Below are 14,561 nucleotides of genomic sequence, written 5' to 3'. Positions count from 1 at the left end.
GGTTTTGGAAATAAACTCATCATTTCACAATAGCTATACAAAAACATAAAATGAACTATTCATGAAAATAATTGAATTGTTCATTATTGCATAAAATAGACAATCGATAGCTCAGATCAAAACATAATATTCATTTCACTATTGAAGGTCATGAATCAACGTCGTGTTTATGTTTAAAAATAATCATTTCACTGTCCTACATTCATTCTTGTTATCTGAAAATAAACGATAAACGATTTATAAAATAAACACTAGTTGTACAAAACCAAAATATAAAATATTCATGAAAATTATTGAAATGTTTTGTAGTGGTGGGGTTTTGTGAAGATAAACTCTCAATAAGTTTTCTATCTTTTATTTAGCTGAACGAAACCTATAACAAAATGAAATGATTATAATACAAATAAAAAAGAGAAATATTATACAGTAGAAAATTCATAAATTACTTATTTCATAATTAAAATAATGTCAATATATACATTATTAACATTTCCCAATTACTTTTAAACAATTAAGGCTTGTTAGGAGAAATCTAATGTATTAATATTTGAATTATAAAATACCAAGTATTTCTATGAAGAAAAAAAAAGAATTTTATAATATGTGATCACTTCGAAAACGAGATGAGGAGTGGTCAGTTACCAAGAAATTTTAGTTATCCCAGAACCAAATCTTACCTACCGGCTCTTAGGTTAAAAGCGGTCTATTAAATCACTTACCGACTGCCTCTGTGGTCGAGGGGTTAGAGTCGATGACTTCTAATCCAGTTACCTCTCTGGCGTGGGTTCGATCCCCGGGAGATGCTTTGGTAGTTTAGCGCGGAGGAAGGTAGTCTAGTACTGATGTAAGTCTCCAGGAACGATGGTTAGGAAACTACCCGCCTATATGACTGAAATACTGTTGGGAAAAGGCGTAAAATGAAACAAAGAAACTAACAAACAAAATCACTTACCGACCGCTTAACCGGTCTGCAAATATATACCGACCTGTTTTTGTTCTATTGTTCTCTATACAATACAAAAAAGATGTGAAGTCGATAAACTCGTGCATCACACAATATTCACCGTAAACGTAGAAATTTTGAAAAATAATGCTGAATATGGGGTGGTGGTGGTGGTGTGTGTGTGTGTGTGTGGGGGGGGGGGGGGTAATGACCACTTTGAATAGGAAATAGAGTCGATATATATTTTAAAGTATTTTAAAGTACATATCATCAAATTAATAGAAATAAATTAGCGCATACGGCTGTAAGGACCCTCATAACATACATTCAAGATTATTTGTGAGAAAAACGAACTGGTTACTGTTCTGGCGTTGAAGTTTGTGCTCCACAGTATTACAAAAAGCAACATTAGGCTTTCTTTATAATTTTCTTTTCCGTATACCTAACACATTTGCCGAACTATATAGCTTCATAAGATACTTGTTTTCGGCATTTATTTCAACAACTATGTCTGATCTTGCACAATTCTGCATTATTTTAAAGATATACTATGCTGATCTTTGAGTAAAATATCTTAATCATAAAAATTATTAAAACCTATGAAATCTTACTGAATATGTCTAATTTGAATAATAAAACGAATAAACTATGTATTAGAAGTCGCGTTCCTTTCTACAGGATAAGTAAAGTTGGCATTTTCTAATTCTGCATTATGGGATATATACGACGATTATCGAATCAAAGTCAACTTCTGCATCTTTCTTTCCCAAATATTACTTTCAGTGAGATTCTAGTTCATCTTAAGTATATTTTTCCCCGGTTTTTTACATTTAAAATTTGGATTTTGTATACCAGTACTCGCCTGTTCTTCGCAAGAATACGACTTGCGCTTCCATTCTAGACCGCGTGCTTACATGCAGTCTTATCAAACATATGAATAACGGATGATGCTAATTAAAAATACACCGAAAGAAAATTCTTCCAAACATGGATGAAATTCTAAGAACATAAAAAATCAGCCACCATAAAAAACAACAACAACAACAACAAAAAAAAACAATTTACATGTCGGTATAACTACAAAATTTAATATTACTAATATTTATTCATAGAACCCTGTCTTTTACTTTGCTCTGAAAAAAAATGTATATTTTAATTATATTAGAAATAGCCTGATCATCTTTTCACCATGAAATTTATTATACATAAAGATAAAGTGTTCCGTTTTAATCATTAATTTTTTTTGTATCTTCCTCAATATTTGTATATATTTTTTAATCTGTTATCTATTCATATATCAAAATAATGAGTTTAATACCTTTGCCTACTTGACAAGTTCTATTTTCATATTCTATGACTACTCAACAAGTACATTGCCTGACCTTATTACATAACGGAACCCCACGAAAAACACGGGAATATTCAAATAACACCTGATTTGTAATAACACCTGATTTGTGAACGAATGAAATACAAGAGCGTAGCGGATGGTATCTTTGCATGGCTTTGGAATGCTTTCTTAAACATGATAAAGTACATAAATAATATGTTTCTTGTGAGTAATATTAATAAATACTGAGTTAAAAACTGATTTATGGATAGAAAAACAAAAGAGCATGTAGGTAAGATAGTTACCGCGCTCGGAATAGGTCTGCATAGTATTTACAGACCCGGTGGCCTTTGAAAAACATCAAATCGCCACCCGGGTCTGTAAATACTATGCAGACCTATTCCTCGTACGGTAACTATTACATCTAAAAATAACTTGCATACCAAAATCAATCCATCCATCACTCAACTTGCAAAACCAGTTCAATCACCCATAACAAAAGGACCAAAGACAAACATGAACACATAACACCACAATAGATCTGGTCTGGCCTTTACTGTCCTAGGATGATAATTTGGTCTTAACGGTACATGGGAAAGTCCAAAAACGGGGTTATCTGGATTATTATCCAATATCGTAAAAGTAAACACTTACATATACTATATAGCATAATTCTTACAGTATCGTTTGTGTAATTAACGTTATGGCTCTGTCGGTAGACCGAAATTATTGTAACCTTTAGTGTTTTGTACTCATAAGTTCGAACCCTACGTAGTGCCATTTTAAAACCACAGTTTTTCCTTCTTGCTCTGTTCTTTTTATCATTAGAATTATTTTTTTATGTTTCGTTTTCCTTTTTGTTTTTTTCTTATAATATATATTTTATAGTATAAATTTATTTATTTTCATTTCTATTCTTTTTTCTTTTTGTATTTTTTGATCGCAGTGTAATAAAATATTCGATCTCATATTCATGTAACTATGTATATGAAAAAAAACGGTCAAACTTGTTTTCTGAACAATTGAGTGTTCTGAGGTAAAAAAAAAATGTGTCGTACTAGTAGTCAAACTTCTGCCTGTACGGGTAAAACATTACTGACACGGTTGCTCTACCTACTTCGCTAACAAGACATATGATAACATGCAGTTTTATTTTCATTTTTATAGGTTGTGGCATTGATCTGCCTAACCTATTTTTCACATTGTTATTGGTCTTTGTTATGTAAACAAAGGCTCAAGTTATCATCCTAGGACAGTAGGAGAAATTACCGTATTTATTATAAAAAAGAGAATTCAGCTTAATTTAACTTTATCTACAGTTAATTATGATATTGAAGCGTGCACCGAGCAGGTGATTATTATTCAAGTGCTACAAAATAAAATCTTAATATTCTTAAATGTAAATATATAATTTTCATTTACTGATTTGAAATTTTGAAATATTCAAATACAATTTTTTTCTTGGGATTTCTTTACCATTAGATTAGATATCAACTTATAATAAAATGATAATGATAAAAATAATTACAGAAATAGTAAAATACAAACCAAAAATCTCAAGCTAATTCTTAAATTATTCAAAATATATATTTCAAGAAACAATTTATTTTCTCACATATTATTCTCAACCAAATATTAATATAAAGCTTAACTTATCCGTCATTCCCCTTCTTTTACATTTGAACAATCTCTTATTATGTATTTCTTTCCAAAAATACAATACATGTACAAACATTTATAAAAAAAAATAGTTAATAAATCTTTGCCCCCTTAAAATCAGAAGGTCAAACTCACACAAATCCTAAGGATAAAGCAAATATCCTAAATAAACAGTTTGAATCTGTTTATTCTCGGCCTCAACCTTTAAGCCTAAAACAAATATGCAAACATGCAGTAAACCCCCTCCATATTGCATGTCCCCTATCATAATAACGGTTGAAGGCGTTGATAAGTTACTATCAGGTTTAAATCCTAGCACAAGGCCCAGATCAAATATCGCAACGCGTTGCAACGGGTCCTTAAAGAACTCCACAATGAAATAGCACGTAGCACCTATCCTCGCCCATATATTCAGGTTATCTTTAGAAACAGGTATTGTGCCTGATGATTGGAAAAATGCAACAATAGCCCCAGTATATAAAAAAGGTCACAAATCAAAAGCCAGCAATTACAGACCAATATCCCTTACTTGTATCTTCTCTAAATTAATGGAACATATTATAGTCTTAAACTTGATGACCTATTTTGACAAGTATAGTATCCTTAGTCCCTACCAACATGGCTTTCGGTCAAAACGTAGCTGCGAAACCCAACTGCTGAGTTTCTCCCAAGAAGTTTTTGACAACCTAGACAGTGGACAACAGACAGACGTGATTGTAATGGATTTTTCAAAGGCCTTCGACAAAGTCGACCATCACAAATTGATTCATAAGCTAAACACAATGGGTGTTAACAAACAGGTATCCACCTGGGTCAGGTCATTTCTTCGCCACCGTAGCCAAAGGGTTGCAGTGGAAGGTCAAATCTCCGACCAGCTACCAGTGTTATCCGGTGTCCCTGGTTGCATATATCAATGATCTGCCAAAAACAGTCAAAAGTAAAACCAGGTTATTTGCGGATGACACTATAGTCTACTTGACAATTAAAGACCAGACTGACGCTGACAGACTACAGGACGACCTACATAAACTTGAAGTTTGGGAACGGGACTTGGCTATGGAGTTCAACCAAGACAAGTGTGAGGTGCTGAGGATCACCCGTAAAAAGAACCCCACCATCTTTCCATACACCCTTCATAATAAAACTCTCAAATCAGCAGAATCTGCAAAATACCTTGGAGTAACCATCTCTAAAGATCTAAACTGGACACAGCATATAAATAACATCACCTTCAAGGCCAAAAATTCTCTAAGATTCCTCCAGAGAAACGTCAGAACCCAAAACAGACAACTCAAAACACCAGCCTATGTTACTTATGTCCGACCACAACTAGAATATTGTTCCACCACATGGCACCCCTGGCAGAAACATCTAAGTCATAAGATTGAAAGTGTCCAACGAGCTGCGGCCAGATATGTCTGTAATAATTATAATTTCGACAGTAGTGTAACCCAAATGCTAAATGAACTTGGGTGGCCTTCCCTAGAAAGCCGCAGACTCCAGTCCTCTCTACAAAATCCAATACAAACTTGTATATGTTGACCATAACCATCTGACCCCAACTAGAAATCTGAACTTCCTGATCCCCCAGTCCCGTACCCAATATCATCTAAATTCCTACTTCCCTAGAACTCTCAGGTATTGGAATAGCCTTCCATATCAGGTCAAATCCAGTCACACACAGTTTTCCTGACAAGTGCCTCCCAGTCATAGTCAGAATTGATTGTTCGGGAGTAACATGTAGATGTAGATGTAGATAGAATATAGCATCCTTAGTTTCAGATATCCGAGATTTTTGTAGACTAGTAACTTGAAACTTTAACCATATTTCTGTTCAACAATTGGCCTGAGAGGTCTTACTGAAAAAATAGAGCATTCCAGTACAAGCTAGATATCTGAGATTTCTGTGTACAGGAAAATGTTGCTATCATTACGATCCGACTCTTACAATAACCAAACAAACTTCAAATATCTATTTTCCAAAAGCACTCAACTGAACATTTGTTCAGTAGTTTGACAGAAATAGTAAGTGTCCTTAGTGTCAGACATCTTAGATTTTTATGCACTTGTATGTATTTACTACGTCGTTCCCTTCTATACACAGACATATTTAGGCTAACTTAAATACCCATTTCTCAAACTTTCTTCAATTAAACGTGTGTCCATCAGGTTTTGATTTTTTATATTATACATTAGATGCAAATGAAGTAGAATATAAAGGTGGGTTTGTTTTAATATGAAATAATTCAATTATACCGGTAATAATGTTTTGTTATCCTGTGTAGTATGAATTATGTATGAGTCATAGAACTTGTACATTGCACGAGTATTTCGTGCCAACTTGACTTTACTTGAATTGTATGCATTCCGTTTAGTATTCAGTATCATGTTGCACCAACTTGCTAGAATTGGCTAGATTTAAAACAAATGAAAAACGAGAAATGAAAATTTAATAGAAAATTACACAACACTTAAAATTTGTACAAGAAAAATACAACGTATTATTATTTGATTATTAATAATACTGAAATATGTTTTGCGAAAAAAAGTACAATCCGAACCTGACAGCCTAGCATTGATATTTAACTTAAAGGCACACTATGCCTCAGAAATCCATATTTGTTTAAATTCTTTAGAAAAGCAAAACATCTGTGTCGTAATGTTTAGATAATGGGTTAAGTGCATGTTAGATGTTTTACGAGACAAAAATGCTCGATTCGAAAAATAAAACTAGAAATGTGTCCATAGGACACGAATGCCCCCACACGCCACTGTTCTGTCAATCTTATGACTCTAGGTCAAATATTTTTTGGACTACATGTGCCAAAAGTTGAAAACTAAAAATAAACAAAGGGCCATAATTCTGTTAAATTTGGTCGCAGCAAAAATTCCTTCCTTTACTACCATCAACACCTTAAGGTTGTTCATCCCTGGAAGTTTAAGCAAAATCTGCCATCCGGTTTAAGAGGAGTTGCGTTCACAAAATTTCTACATAGTGTATAATGAAAAAATCAACAAAGGGCCATAATTCTGTAAAATTTGGTCGCAACGATAATTCCTTCCTTTACTGCCATCTACACCTTAAGGTTGTTCATCCCTGTAAGTTTAAGCAAAATCTATAATCCGGTTTAGGAGGAGTTGCGTTCACAAAATTTCTACATAGTATGTAGTGAAAAAATCAACAAAGGGCCATAATTCTGTTAAATTTGGTCGCAGCAAAAATTCATTCCTTTACTACCATCTTCACATTAAGGTTGTTCATCCCTGTAAGTTTAAGCAAAATCTGCCATCCGGTTTAAGAAGAGTTGCGTTCACAAAATTTCTACATAGTATCTAGTGAAAAAATCAACAAAGAGCCATAATTCTGTTAAATTTGGTCGCAGCAAAAATTCCTTCCTTAACTACCATCTACACATTAAGGTTGTTCATCCCTGTAAGTTTAAGCAAAATCTGCCATCCGGTTTAAGAGGAGTTGCGTTCACAAGATTTCGGGACGTACGGACTGACGGACGGACTGACGGACGGACAAGTGCAACGCTATATGCTCCCACATTGTGGGGGCATAAAAAGCCGTAAGCATTTTATTTCTGCATCAATTTCTTTGGGATATGCGCTAGTCTACGTGGAGAAATATAAGCTTGCCACTTATTTTTGGATCACCTTCAATATATGACCTGTTTTACCTTATACATTGTAAAACATTAGAAGGTCAATCTTCAAAACTGCTTAAGGTTTTCACTTGAAATTTAATACGTGCACGTGTCTCCTAGACCTAAAACATGTTCCGACTGAAAATGAATTTGATTTTAAATGAATTATGGACCCTTTAAACTTTGAAAATTTATAGAAAATAAATTATAATTACCACCCTTTATTTACATGAAAATGTTAAATTCGGTAATATCTTTATAAATAATGCTTATTGGAACTTACAATATTGACAAATCTTAATTTGAGCATCATAGTTATGAAATAAAACCATGAAAAAAATGTGTAACAGAATCTTTAATGTTGACATTTACCTTTGGAACGTCACACATGCCTTAGGGATCATAATTGATGGTTACTACCTTACAGTTCTGACGTGGATTTTTAATTTATTATGACCATTTGTAAACAAATAAATCCTTGTTTTGTTCGCAAGGTAAGTTACAGAAGCGTCCTGGTGCCAATTTAACATGTTCTATAAAAAACTCCTACGTAGGACTTTGTAAATTCTACGTAGGACGTTATAACTCCTACGTAGGACTTTTTAACTCCTACGTAGGACTTTTAAGGTCAGTCCTACGTAGGACTTACAAAGTCCTATGTAGTATTTATAAAATCCTAATTAGGTTGTTTATCTCTTACGTAGGAGTTATAAAGTCCTGAAAATGTTTTTATGAAACTTGATTTATGGATAGATGGCAGTATGGAGAATATGCAAGTGTTTTTCATTTCTTCCTATGTTAAAAATTTTGGTTGCTATAGCAACAAATAGACTGAAAATATGGCAAATTTAACACATAAACTGAATCCAGTGATAGCGTAGAAAGTACTGAAAGTATTTTTTATGAAACTTGAAATGTTGGTAGATGGCAGTCTGGAGATTATGCACTTTTTTTTTTCTTTACTTCCTATGGCCCTTGAGAATGTTGCTGGGATTCTAACCGGTAGGGGACTTATGGATTGCTTGCAATACTATGATAATTGCTTGTCTCTATGAATTTTATATTCACTCTTGAATATGGTTTATATTTTTAAACATAGAGCCAATGAAGTAAGAATTCTAAATGGCCAACTGAATGCTCAAATAATAAGAAATTGTTCACTGAATTAAATAAAGTTCTATCAACGCAAAAAGTAGTAATATTTAAGCAAAGCTTAACTATACATTGAAATGTACCTCAGTGAAATGACCATGTCTGTTGATATTCTAAACAGATTAGAACTGTTTGATTATGACATGATTATAACTTTGTGACAGACATAAACATATAGTTTGTCACCATGTGACAGGCTCTGTCCATTTCTGGCTAGTTTTATTTCAATGATTATGCCACATCCCTACAAAACCTTCTGTGAATGAAATTATTTACAAATATGCTTTGTGTGTGTGTGTGTGTGTGTGTGTGTGTGTGTGTGTGTGTGTGTGTGTGTGTGTGTGTGTGTGTGTGTTTCGTCGAAAGAAATGATCTTCAGCAAATAGATAAATACAGAATCCCTAAAGAAAGCCCAACACGGCAAAATTGAAAATGTTGCAGACTCGGTTTGATTGAGCCTGTTCATGGACGGTACTGTAAAGTGCAAACTACCGTCCACGTCCCCTAGCACCGGCTTAAGCAGAATTCAACATTTAAACATGAAATAGTAAAATTTTATATTTAGAAACATCCGCAGATGTGTTCATACGGCGGTTATCATGGAACCGTCAATGTGACACAGTAGTGCCATTCCATGAAAAGCGGCGTATGGTCCCCAAGTAATAAAAAGCGTGTGTCCTAAACGAAAAAACAATGGGCGGAACTAAATAAAATGGAATTTTGAAATGGGATCAGATGTTATGAAGCCTGCGTATCACAGATAAGACGTCAAAAGACAACATATCCTAAGGGTGATTTAACATTATTCAAGTAGGAATATTGGAACCACCCAACTAGAAAATGCCAAAAAGTTGAAACTAAAAATACTACAAGCACAACAATAATGTCGTGCTGAACGATCTTCAAGGATCGAAAATATAGCATCATTGATTAAATATACGGGGAGACTTTTTACAGCCGCCACACGGCACAAATAACACGGATGTGATCATAAAATAGATAAATACAGAATCCCTACAGAAAGCCCAACACGGCAAAATTGAAAATGTTGCAGGCTCGGTTTGATTGAGCCTGTTCATGGACGGTACTGGAAAGTGCAAGTTACCGTCCACGCCCCCTAGCACCGGCTTAAGCAGAAAGCAAACATATATGCTCTGCTTTCCCTATTTTCTTTCATTTTGAATCTGCCTTCTAACTAGCTGTTGGCTAAATGCAAGTCATTTAACAAAGATTTCTTCATTTCATAGGTGAAATAGCTAAAGAGAGTTAACATGTTATATTGAGGGCTTCGTTCAGAACAGTTGTATCATTTTCTTGGGTCTTTTGAGTTTGTTAATTTTTTCACATCAAGTTTTCAAATTATGCTGTGTTACTTTTACCAATACAACTTAGTATTTCCTCATTGCTTAATTTACATTGATATCAAAGGTGATAAAAAATAATAAAATGGAAATGTTGGATTGTGTTTAGTAGTGTGGCTAAAACTTCCACGCAGTCTTTACAGTTGATGTCATCAGCAAAATTAATGATAAAAGGTGTTCTCACTAAAATTAAGGTCAGTGTGAGAGTTTTTTTTTTCTTCAATGAAATGCGAACCTTGGCACAAATGTTGACTAGACCATCGCCTCTGTAACAGCATGCTCAATTGTGAATTGCCTGTTACCATGGCAACGGGGGACGTCTCAAAATTGCCAAAAAATCACTATTTTGCAATTTTTCCCATCAAAACTGTTTTCAAAGTGCTGCAACTTCTCAATGAATTGAGATAGTGTAAAAAGACTTTTCAGCGTCGGTTACTTGTTACCCTAAGGTCGACCTGAGGCCATTTTTAGCCTGTCACATGTCCAAAATTTTTTTGGCAATGAGGGGGACTCTGTCCGCCTTCAAACCCCCCAAACAGAAGGGGGCACATCCCCCTTCTGATAACCCGCTGATGTAACATTTGGATGGGGGACGGCGCCGAAAAAGTGGCCACTTTTTTAACAACATTTCTCAAACGAAAAACAGTGTTTGGGGCCTAAATAGGGCATTATTTCACTGTTTGAGGCCTCAAAAAAAGGGGGGGGGGAGCCGTCGAAACAAGCTCATATAAAGGAAAATGTTAAGCATAAAAGATAACTGCTGTCTGATCAATAAACCGTAAAATAACAACAAACAAATAGTTATCTTGACCTTTGGGAGTCAAACGATCAATTTTTACATGTATAAAACCATTTAAACTTCTCCAGAAGAACCTGTTCTACATAGCTAACTTATTTGACAAATAGAATTACCTTTTTGTCCTCTGCAAATATCATGCAAATCTTTCCTGCAGGATCATAACTAATTCATTCACATGGTCGCTTACTTTACTTAAATTACATAGAGGATATTTGTTTAGTTCAGTGTAAGATCGTAATTTATTTACCGAGTGAGCACCAAAATGTTTATTTCACGAGTGGCGCAGCCACGAGTGAAATATGAACTTTTGGTGTTCACAAGGTGAAATATATTTCGATCTTACACTAAACTAAACAAATTTTCTTTTTATTACATGCAAATAAACGTTTTAAAAAGACATTTTATTAAACCTTATACTGAATGAAAAGCGCGCCAAATAATAATACAATGTGACGTCATTTACGACGTCACGTCATTAAGTTGGTACCCAGTACTGTGCACGCTGGTATTTCACTGAAACAACGTAAGGGGCTTAAATTCAAAACAGTGAAATTATCAAAGTGGTAATTTCACTGTTTCAAACAGTGAAATTACCAGTTTTAAACCACTGATATATTTCTATAAACCACAGAAAAGCATGTAATAAATTTAAATATTCGTCACTTAAATCGATGGTTTAGTAGCAGAGGTTTTATCATGAAGTTTTCTATAAAAGTTATTTAAGTTATGACCCTGACAAAAGTAATTATAAATTTTCATCTGGGACCAAAAAATGTTTTGCTCACAAGCCCTGTAAGTCCCTTATTTTATTATACATAGAATAAAACTTTGAATTAAAACATTTACCTTCACCTTATAGTGTATAGGAAAATTGATCTAAAACTTCAATGCCCATATCATCTAGTATAAAATTGTTATTCTCAATTGCAGAGTTTTTGTTTTGTGAAGACTGTTTATGAGAGATAATGCAATATTCAACACATTTATGTTAAAATTAGAAACATCTACTGTGTTCGTGTAAAGAAATCTGATTAGAAATATTTTAATCCTTCATCTTTGATATTTTGTCCGTATATAAAAGATTTGTAGACATATGATGAGAAGTTTAGAAGAGAAGTTTAGATATAACATCCTTTTGGTACTTGTAGTCTATATATAGAGGATATTGAATGAGTGTAAGTTCAATACTGAATTTATTGCACGAGTTGAATAAAATTATATTATGCGAGCCTCTGGCGAGCATAATATTATTTTATTCAACGAGTGCAATAAATTCAGTAATGAACTTACACGAATTTAATATTCTATTTATCACATACCCAAAATAAAGACCGTTTAAAGTGAAATAAGAGTCATTTTTCATTGACGCGCCTATAGTATAACGCTAACATTTAGCGCGTCTTTACACTATGTTTGTATAACGCTAATGACGTCACGTCAAAATATATGCACGGCCGTGCAATACCATATTTACGGAGTCGCAAAATCGGCACGGGTGTGTGATAAATAACAATTTTGCATGACGTTAACGGGTAGTATTGATATTCACTGAGTTGTTTCATTTCATCTTCGACCTTTCTTGTCATATCCTCATTTAATATATTCATTTGTGAGTTTTGGTCGAGTAATCGAGACAATCTATAATACCTATACATCTTCATTGTAAATTCATAGACGAGGGACTCAGCGGTTCTACCGATTCTTTTGTGAACATATTCACTCAAAATATTTTTGCATGCTTGAACATGATGAGTTTGTATCTCACGAATTACCATTGTATATCCGAATGCTCTAGTAACTTCTGATTTTATTGATTCTAAATCCGTCAAAACTCCTGCTGTCCCTGTATTTAAACCGGTAGTGAATAATTCATGAAGAACTTCAAATATAGATCCTATTATTTTGCAGCCTTTCTTTCTACTACTGTCACATCTATGATTTGTTTCAAAAAGGAATATGTTAAATCCAGAGCCTATGTTCGGAAGTAATTCATCTTGAAAACATGCAGATAACAGTTTTATAGTGCTTAAGAGACACCTTCCAAGGTCAGGTTGAGGCAAATTACAGTTTTTAATATGATGAAGTACAGCGGTTTTAATTTCATAAGAAGTTATGTTAAGCTTCCGGCGTAAGCCATCACACAATTTTGGGAAGTTAAATAATTTTTCTTTTATGAATTTTAGGATCATATACATGTTCCTATGCAGCTGACATGTTTGTTGCAGCATCTGTACCTCTATGTCATAGTGAGATATTCTCCAGCACCCACTCCTCCCGTCACAACTTGGTTTAATGCCTGATGAAATGTTTGGAAAAAGATAGCAATTGCTTTCCACTTTTGATAAAACATCTCTTTTCTCCGAATTATGTTTCCGCAATTGTTCTGGAGAAAAAATCAAAACTGGATGGATGTCTACATAGACATCACGAATATTGTCACTATAATATTCGATTTGGGTCGAGGATAATGTAGAAGAAATAAAGCTTGCCTGATTTTTCGGTTCAAAAATGAAATGAAATTTGGTTTCATGCCCTATAGGTAACTCACGTCTGAGGCAACCAGTAGACATATATACACTACAGCTTTGACACCCGTTAGCTATTTTGTTATTCTCTTGATATTGATATCTTAGTGACGGACAAAAACAATTTTGGCAACTCTTTTTTACTGATTTCCACAAATTTTTACGGAATGCGGTAATAATGTAAGTGCTTAAACACACATAGTCATCAGTTGATACCTTATAAAGAGGTTGCATTGATCCTTCACAGGATCTTTGAAATTTTAGCTCGCCACATCTTGGCCAGGATTCCATTTCAATAATGTAATCATACTCTAATTCTTCATTTCCTTTGATTCTTGTTTTCTCTGCCATACTTCCGCAAGGTGTCACACGTTTAATATTAAAGTCTGGAAACTTTGTCATCATAAGACCAACAAAACGGTTTATTAATTGTTCCACTCCATTTGTTACATCTTCTACTTCTGCCATTTCATAATTTAAACATACCTTTTCAATGACATCACTACAAAATTCCTCCATATTTGAATTTTAAACAAGACAACAGTTCAGTACATAAAATTCATCTCACTTTTGAAAGTACTACACAAGAGACAAGAATCAATGTTGAGTTTATGTTTACAAACGTAACATTTCACTGTCCTACATTCCTAGTTTTTGTGCTAATACCGCTTACATTCTGAAAATAAACGATAAACGCATTACAAGATCCACACTAGTTGTACAAAAATATCATGTAAAATATCCATAAAATTATTTAAATGTTAATAATGATATAAAAGAAACAACCGAACTCTTACAGTTCACTTTATGATCATACCTAGAGACCAATACTTGCGATAAAAAAGATATTTTAATTGAATAGTTGCCACGTATAAAAGCGTACCTGTCCATTGATTTTCCAATATAACATAACATATCTTTATTACGCATAAAATAGCATGAGCATACATATAGCCAATATACTTTCAATAACATATGAAAAGGGATAAATGTGTTACAAGCATTGTACAATATTCAACAATTTACAGAGGAATGGTACAAAACAACAATTTAATACTGAACAGAATAGAACAATAAATTAACCTTATAGAAGTTACATGTATTTACATAAACCGATTTAAGGTATGGAATAAGAAACCCGA

This window comes from Ruditapes philippinarum, unplaced genomic scaffold (genome assembly GCF_026571515.1).
Source record: "Ruditapes philippinarum isolate M1 unplaced genomic scaffold, ASM2657151v2 ctg16_1_1_1_1, whole genome shotgun sequence".
Lineage (NCBI taxonomy): Eukaryota > Metazoa > Mollusca > Bivalvia > Venerida > Veneridae > Ruditapes > Ruditapes philippinarum.
Note: the sequence above shows the minus strand (reverse complement) of the source record.